This window comes from Delphinapterus leucas, chromosome 13 (genome assembly GCF_059928025.1).
Source record: "Delphinapterus leucas isolate spDelLeu-1000000601 "Yukka" chromosome 13, BTC_Dleu_Yukka2, whole genome shotgun sequence".
Taxonomy (NCBI): Eukaryota; Metazoa; Chordata; class Mammalia; order Artiodactyla; family Monodontidae; genus Delphinapterus; species Delphinapterus leucas.
In genome coordinates, this window is record NC_143141.1 from 14,804,404 (window position 1) to 14,812,158 (window position 7,755).

Genomic DNA, 7,755 nt, shown 5'->3' on the forward strand with positions numbered 1-7,755 from the left:
TGTTGGCTCCTGAATGGTTGGGAATTGGGTGTGGTCAGCAGATTTGGGATGCACATCTCCCAAAGACCCTTCACTTGGGAAGTGCTCTGCACCCCTCCAGAAAAGGGGGCAGCCTGAGTGGCCATATTTTCTTGGGAGACTCACCCTTGGTCATGACCGATTGGACCACAGGGAAGAACTGACCCAAGCTGAGCCAATTAGATTCTCGGGCATTCAAAGTAAGAGACACAGAAACCAATCTATTGTGTTGTATTGTGGGCCACTGGAGTTGTAAGGTCATGGAGGGCTGAAGCTGTTTGGGGTAGAATGGTAACTCAGAACAATGAATTATTATTACAAAGCAGGAGATATTCAAAGCCTGAAGCAAAAGTTAAGAGAAGAAGAGATGAAGGAACTCAGGGAGGGAGGGATTAAGAGAGAGAGAGAGAGGGTGGAGAAAAAAGCCACCAGATCCTGTGAGTCCTGGCTTCTGCAGGTGTGTTCCCTGAGTTTACCTTGTATCCTTACAATAAATTCTCCTTTTACTAACCCATCCTTGACCAAGGCTATGAAATTATTGCATAAGTCCAACTCTTTTTGCTCATTTTTCACAGCTCCCAAACAACCTTCTGAGAACTGCCCTTGACAACACGATATAGGAACACACACCTGTCAGTGTATGTTTGCCCATTATAAATGTGTAATTACAAAGGGGTTATTGAGTAACCTCATGTGTCTGGCGCTATGCTGGAGGCCATGTACACACCAGAAAAGTAGAGGGCATAATTCCTCACTCCAAGGAGTTAAGGTGGGAGATAAAACTAATATATGAAAGAATTACACCCCCATTGATCCTAAGGGCTGGACCAAGAATGTCGTTCCTTGAGAAGACTGCTGAGATCAGATTGACGTGTACCAGCCACAGCTGGAAGGCACAAGGGGCAGCTGCTGGGTCAGGGGCAGCTCTAAAGAGGAGACGTGAGGTTGTAGTTGGAGGGACTATCCTTCATGCGTCCAGCCACCACACAGCCATGTCCCGGCAAATTGGGGACCTCCCAGGAGGCTGATATGCCCTCTGGGGAACAGCCCTAAGGGCCAGTAGGTGTGCCCACAGTAGTGTTGCCCTACAAGCTGTCCTTTGAAAGGGGCGAATTGTTGTCCTTGTTTTGGGTTTTGCACAGAGGCAGGGGGAGTGGGAGAAGGCATCGAGCTTACCAGCCCAGGTGAGATGGAAGGATCAGAGGACCTGGTCCACTCCAGACCCTGGACTCTCCAGGTGAAAAGCCTCCATCTCATTTTCTCTAAAAAGAAGGACACTTTGCTTCCTTCACAGGATAAGTTTGAAGACTTCAAGAAGCCAATGTGTGGAAATTACATTGCAACTTTTAAAATGCTATTTGAAGGAGAACTGTGGCTATCCTGGTGATTATAACACTGAATGTTTTTTTTTTTTTTTTGACATTGAGCATTTGTTTTAAGGTAGTAGCCAGTTGATTAGATGTAAGTCCACGCCTGCAGGCCCAGCCTGCCCCCTTTTCTGGACCCACTCCTGACTTGGGGTTTAGGGGCCCAATTATGGCTGATGTGAATGGACACATCGCATGCCACGTAGTTCTAGGTGCGTTGCATGCATTATCTGTCTCCATCCTCCAGAAGTGAGCATTACAACGATTCTACTGAGGTCGAAGAGGCCAAAGGACCTTCCCAAGGTCACACAGCTAGGAAGTGGCAGAGTCAAGATTCAATCCAGGCAGGCTTATCCCGGAGCCCTTGCTCTTGACTCACTCTGTTGCCCTTGGAAACCTGCCTGTCCGGGGTGCTTTCCTCCTGATCAATGCCAGCACCGTGGGCCACCCCTTCCCCTGTGTGCTCCAAGCATCCAGATGTGAGAAATTACTTTCCACTCTTTGAATAAACCCATTTCTCTCTTGCCTCGGGGTCTTTGCACCTACTGCTCATTCCTCTCCATCCTTCTTTACTTGAACAATTTTCCGTGTTGTTGGGGTCTCAGCTTAGACCACATGCCCTCGGGGAAAGCACTTCCTGAGTGCCCTGGGTCTGAATTAGTGCCGCAACTCTGGGCTCCTACAGAACTTCCCCTATAGTAGGGCTCATCGCTTTGGATTGGAATTGCCTTTTTATGTCTCTGTCTACGCAGCTGTTAGCATAAGGGCTGCATTCGTTTCCCCCCACCCGCCAGGGTTAAGCTTGTTCCCTGAGTATCCTGAGTGGCTAGCACAGTGCCTGGCACATAGGCGCCCATACATACTTGATGGAGAAGGAATTAACTAATGACTGCTCGGCCCCGCTTCCCTCACTGTCTCCACCTTGGACCGTGTGCGCGCTCTCTGGGCTCACGGGAGCCCTTCTCAGCATGTGCTCGCCTGGCAGTGGAGCCCCGTCTTGCACGGTGCTGACTGCTGGCCCAGAGCCCGCCCTCCAGACCCCTTGTTTGTCTGCTGGACTGGATGCCCTCGCGGTGCCCCACGTCTGCCCCACCTAGAGAGCAGGTCTGGCTGGTCTAGGTCTCTCCTGGGACTCTCTTTCCACTGCTACCCACTGGGCCATATCCTGCTGTGTATCCACCTATGGCTCCATTCACAGAGATGGGCTTAATCCATGTTTATTTTTTATTATTTTTTTTTGCGGTACGCGGGCCTCTCACTGCTGTGGCCTCTCCCATTGCGGAGCACAGGCTCCGGACGCGCAGGCTCAGCGGCCATGGCTCACGGGCCCAGCTGCTCCGCGGCATATGGGATCTTCCCGGACCGGGGCAAGAACCTGTGTCCCCTGCATCGGCAGGCGGAATCTCAACCACTGCGCCACCAGGGAAGGCTTAATCCATATTTAGAAAACATAAGTTTGACCATCATAAAAGACCTCAAAGCAGGCAAAGCTACCTTTCACCCATTCCCTGAGGACAGGAATGACAGTCAAAATACAGATAACAGGTATATCATGGACCCCAGCTGATCACAACCATGGGACCACAATCTGATCTGGTCCTTGATATGTAAAGCAGTAACACTTTATTACAGAATCTGGGGAGTGTGGGCTTCAGGGGTCTAGGGACAGCAAGTGTGTACAAATCGATACAGAATTATTTCAATACCTAACAACTGATAATAGCACCTTGGTGTGTTCTAGCGTTGTTTATGATACGGAATTGGAGCGATTGGGCTGAACGACTGGAAAGGCAACTTGTCTGCTGTTGCCTAAAATAGCACCATCAGTGCATATCAGCAAATTATTCATGGTCAAGATGGGGAGACAGACAATCCGCCCCTGGTGACATTTCCCTGTGACCTGGGGATTGAGAAGCACACTGGCGGCTGTGGAAGGACAAAAGCTGGTACCAACTCCGTTCCTGCCCAGAACAAGAGTTGACAAGAGTCAAGTGAGTGAACATGTGTGTGTGTGGTGTCTAGATACGCGCTATATGTGTGTGATGTGTGTTTATGTGTGGTCTGTATGTGTGTGTGGGGTGGGGGGTAGCATAAGAATGGTGTGTGGTGTGTGTGTTTCTGCATTGTGTGCCATGGATGTGGTGTGGAGGTGTGGTTGTGTGTACATGCCTCTGCGTTCTGAATGAGACCAAGAAGATGGTGGCTGGGAGAAAAAAGAATGGAGGGGGCCCTCCCTTAGCCAAGCCCTTGAAGTACATTGTACGCCATCATCCCAGGAGGCAGGGAGAACAGGAGACTGGCTGGGACCAACCAGCAACCGGCAGCACTCAGCAATGGTCTCCCCTGATGGGGAGGTTCTTCTCACCTCTGCAGGGTGGGAAGCGAACCGCATTCCAAAGACAATTTAACAAAAAAGGAAAGAAAGGACCTTCCAGCTTCCTTTGCAGCTTCTACACTGTTTTTGGTTGGTATGTTGTTTTTTTCGGTATAGCTCTTTGCCAGAAGAACTTGTCCTATTGAGCCTGTTGGGGAAAATTTACGGCCTGAGTCAGTCTCAGGTCACATCAAACAAAGCAAAGCCTTCAGCCCAGGGGAGATTTCCGCCTTTCCTGGCAGTGACAGTAGCATAGGGATTATAAAGGATTTTGGTCAAGGGAATGTCATAATGAACGAACTGTTCTAGGAGCCTGAGGCCCTGGATAGATTGGAGCAGAGGTAACAAACTCCTTGTCCAAGGTCACTGCACTGTTTCTTTCCGGCTGGGTGTCAGCATGGCTTGGGGATGGATTTTTCTTTTTTTTGCTTTGTTTTGTTTTGTGTTTTACTTTTTATTTTATATTGGAGTGTAGCTGATTTACAATGTCGTGTTAGTTTCAGGTGTACAGCAAAGTGACTCAGTTATACATATACATGTATCTATTCTTTTTCAGATTCTTTTGGGGACAGATTTATTGGTCAGTGTAGGTTATTGGAAGAACAAAATCTCACTCCAGGCACCCTGACCCCCAGCTAACAGGATCCTTCAATTCTGTGGCACCTTCAGAATCTCATGATTCACATGGGGCTGTGACCAAAATGTCACCATCTCTCCAGTCCCCAGGTCTGAGGGATTGGACAAGCCCTGCTCCTCAGCAAGGGAGCATAATGGGACCCTGACATAAAAGTCACCAGTAATGACATTTTGAGTTTACTGAGCAGAACCTGAGAGCCATTTGTAAAATGATTTTAAGAACCTAAATGGGGAGACTTCCCTGGTGGTGCAGTGGATAAGACTCTGCGCTCCCAGTGCAGAGGGCCCGGGTTCAATTCCTGGCCAGGGAACTAGACCCTATATGCATGCTGCAACTAAGAGTTTGTATGCCACAACTAAGGAGCAACTAAGGAGCCTACCTGCCACAACTAACACCAGGCGCAGCCAAATAAATAAATAATTTTTTTTTTAAAGAACCTAATTGGATGGACCTCATTCTCCATTTTCAGAAACGCTTTCATAAATAATTAACTGATGATACAAAATGAAACTGTTTCCAGTTGGCTGCCGACCACACGTTCCCCCAACTGCCTCTCCAGCTGGAAGGTCATCGATGTTTCCATTAATGTTCAGGACAGAGATCTCCTAAGTTTGCTCTTAGACCATTTGAGGAAATAGCCCGATTTTTAAAAAATATTTTTTATTGAGGTATAATTTACACACAGTGCAATGCTCAGATCTAACCTACAGAGCTTGATGAGTTTTGACAAATATTTACAAGGTGGAACCACTACTCCAATCAAGACATAAAACATTTCTATCACCTGGAAAGTTCCTTCTTGTTCTTTTCCAATCAATCCCAACTCTTCTTTCACCGTAGATTGGTTTTGTCTTTTCTCGAGTGTCTGTTATGGGCTGAATGTTTGTGTCCCTCCAAAATTCATATGCTGATGGTATTAGGAGGAGGCCTTCGGGAAATGATCAGGTCATGAGGGTGGAGCCCTTATAAGTTCCCTTATAAAAGGAATCCTGGAGAGATCCCTCACCCCTTCTACTATGTGAGACACAGCGAGAAGATGGGAACTCTGAACCAAGAAGAAAGCCCTCACCAGACACCAAAACTGCTGGTGTCTTGACCTTGGACTGCCCAGCCTCCAAACTGTAAGAAATAAATTTCTGTTGTTTATAAGTCACACAGTCTATGGTATTCTGTTATAGCAGCCCAGATGAACTAAGACTGTGTCATATAAATGGAATCATACAGTATGTAGTCTTCTGTGTCTGGTTTCCTTCACTCAGCATGTCTGTGAGATTCATCTGTGTTGTTTTGTATATTGGTAATCCTTTACTTTTTATTGCAGAAGAGTTTTCCATTGTATGTGTAGTCCACAATTTGTTTATCCATTCATCTGCTGATGGACCATTAGGTTTTTCCAGCACTTGGTTACTAAGAATAAAGCTGCTATAAACCATTATGTAGATTTCTTTGTGTGGGGGTTGGATATCGGTTTCATTTGTCTAAGGTAAAAGTATCTAGGAGTAGAACTCCTGGGCCATAAAATAGGTGGATATTTAAGTTTACAAGAAACATGTGGCTTGTTTCTTAGATTACCTTTCTGAAAGGACGTTTATAAATCAGCTTGCAAAGACCACACCAAAAACATCTCCACAGGAAGAAGGTGGTAGCAGAGAGGTCACAGCCTTTATTGAAAATGGCTGTTTTAACCAACTTCTGAGCACGTGCTAACTTTGGGCTGTACACCAGAAAATGCTATTTGCATTACTAATGGAAATAGACTAAGCAGAGTGGCAATACTGAAATACACAGAAGGTTATTTATGCCAAAAGTTTGACCAAACCTTTCGGAATTTTGCCTCAACAAATTACATTTTAGCAGGTTGATTTATTGAGAGAATGTAAACCATGGAAAGGTCACCCTTTGAAAAGCTAATCTGAGTTCTGAATTTTCACTTCCGTAGACTCCGTCTTACCCCAGAAAAGATAAACAGGCTTTTCTGTGATTAGAGGACCTGGCTAACTGGACCTTCACTGTCAGCCAGATGTATCAGCAGCCCTTATTCTATGAGAAAGCAGCATGAGAAAGCTTTCGTGTTTGGGGGACTGAACAGGAGAAACGGATCTTACCTTGGCTGGGCCCCTGGGAATGGCAGTAATGGAAAATGGCAGCCTGGTTCCACATGGAGGAGTCCTGAATCTCGTGGAGACCCTGCTTCTCTTGGCAAGACCTCTGAGGAAACGGTGACAGGGTGGCTGGTGAGTCCGGACACTAGGAATTGTGGCCTACAAAGCTTATATGGGAGGCTGGGCTAGCCTTGTTCTCCCACCTGGAAAATGGGGCCATCAGAAGTGGGAAGCTAGAGCAGGAGACTGCAGTTAAAGAAACAGCAGCATAGGTAGGCTCCTGGGAGGTCTTAGGGGACTAGAATCACGGATACTGCATTTCCTGGCAAAGTTGGTTGGTCTCTGTCATAGGATGAATCATTGTTTACCATTTTTCAGACCCTTCCTGAATTAGAATTTTACTCTCACAGTCTTTGACATGTGACTTTGCAGTGGTATGCATTAGTGTGAATGGACTATACCTCTGCCTTTGATGTTGGCATGGCCACGTGACCTGCTTTAATCAATGGAGTGTGGGCAAGAGGGACTCAAGAGGACTCAGGGGCTTCCCTGGTGGCACAGTGGTTGAGAGTCCGCCTGCCGGTGCAGGGGATGCGGGTTCGTGCCCCGGTCCAGGAAGATCCCACATGCCGCAGAGCGGCTGGGCCCGTGAGCCATGGCCGCTGAGCCTGCACATCCGGAGCCTGTGCTCGGCAACGGGAGAGGCCACAACAGTGAGAGGCCCGCGTACTGCAAAAAAAAAAAAAAAAAAAAAAAGAGGGCTCAGGAAGCATCATGTGTCTCTGCTCAACTTCCTGGGCTCCTGCCATTTGCCATGAAAGGAACATGCCCTAGTAGGGCTGGTCATAGGGAAATATGGAGGAATGTAGACGAGAGCCAATTTGAAGCCTTCATCCTAACCCAGGAGATTTGTAGCCTCAAGCAGAGCTTTCCCAGCCCAACTACAGACCTGAGAGCAAGAAAGGTCTATGCTCATTGTTGTATGCCATTGAGTTTTGTGTGACTTGTTATGCACAATAATTATAGCATTTGCTGACTGATACATACACCAATACTGTTCTCCTCTTCTTTCATAATAATGCAAATCCCAGTTTTCATTGGCTCTTTGGAATAAGGCTAAATACCCCAGCCTTCCTTGCAGCTCTGTGTGGCCATATAACTGAGTTCTGGTCAATGAGATGTTAGTAGAAGTGTTGTGTGGAACTTCTGAGACTCTTCCTTCAAGGCCAACGGCATGCAATGTTCATCCCTTTCTGC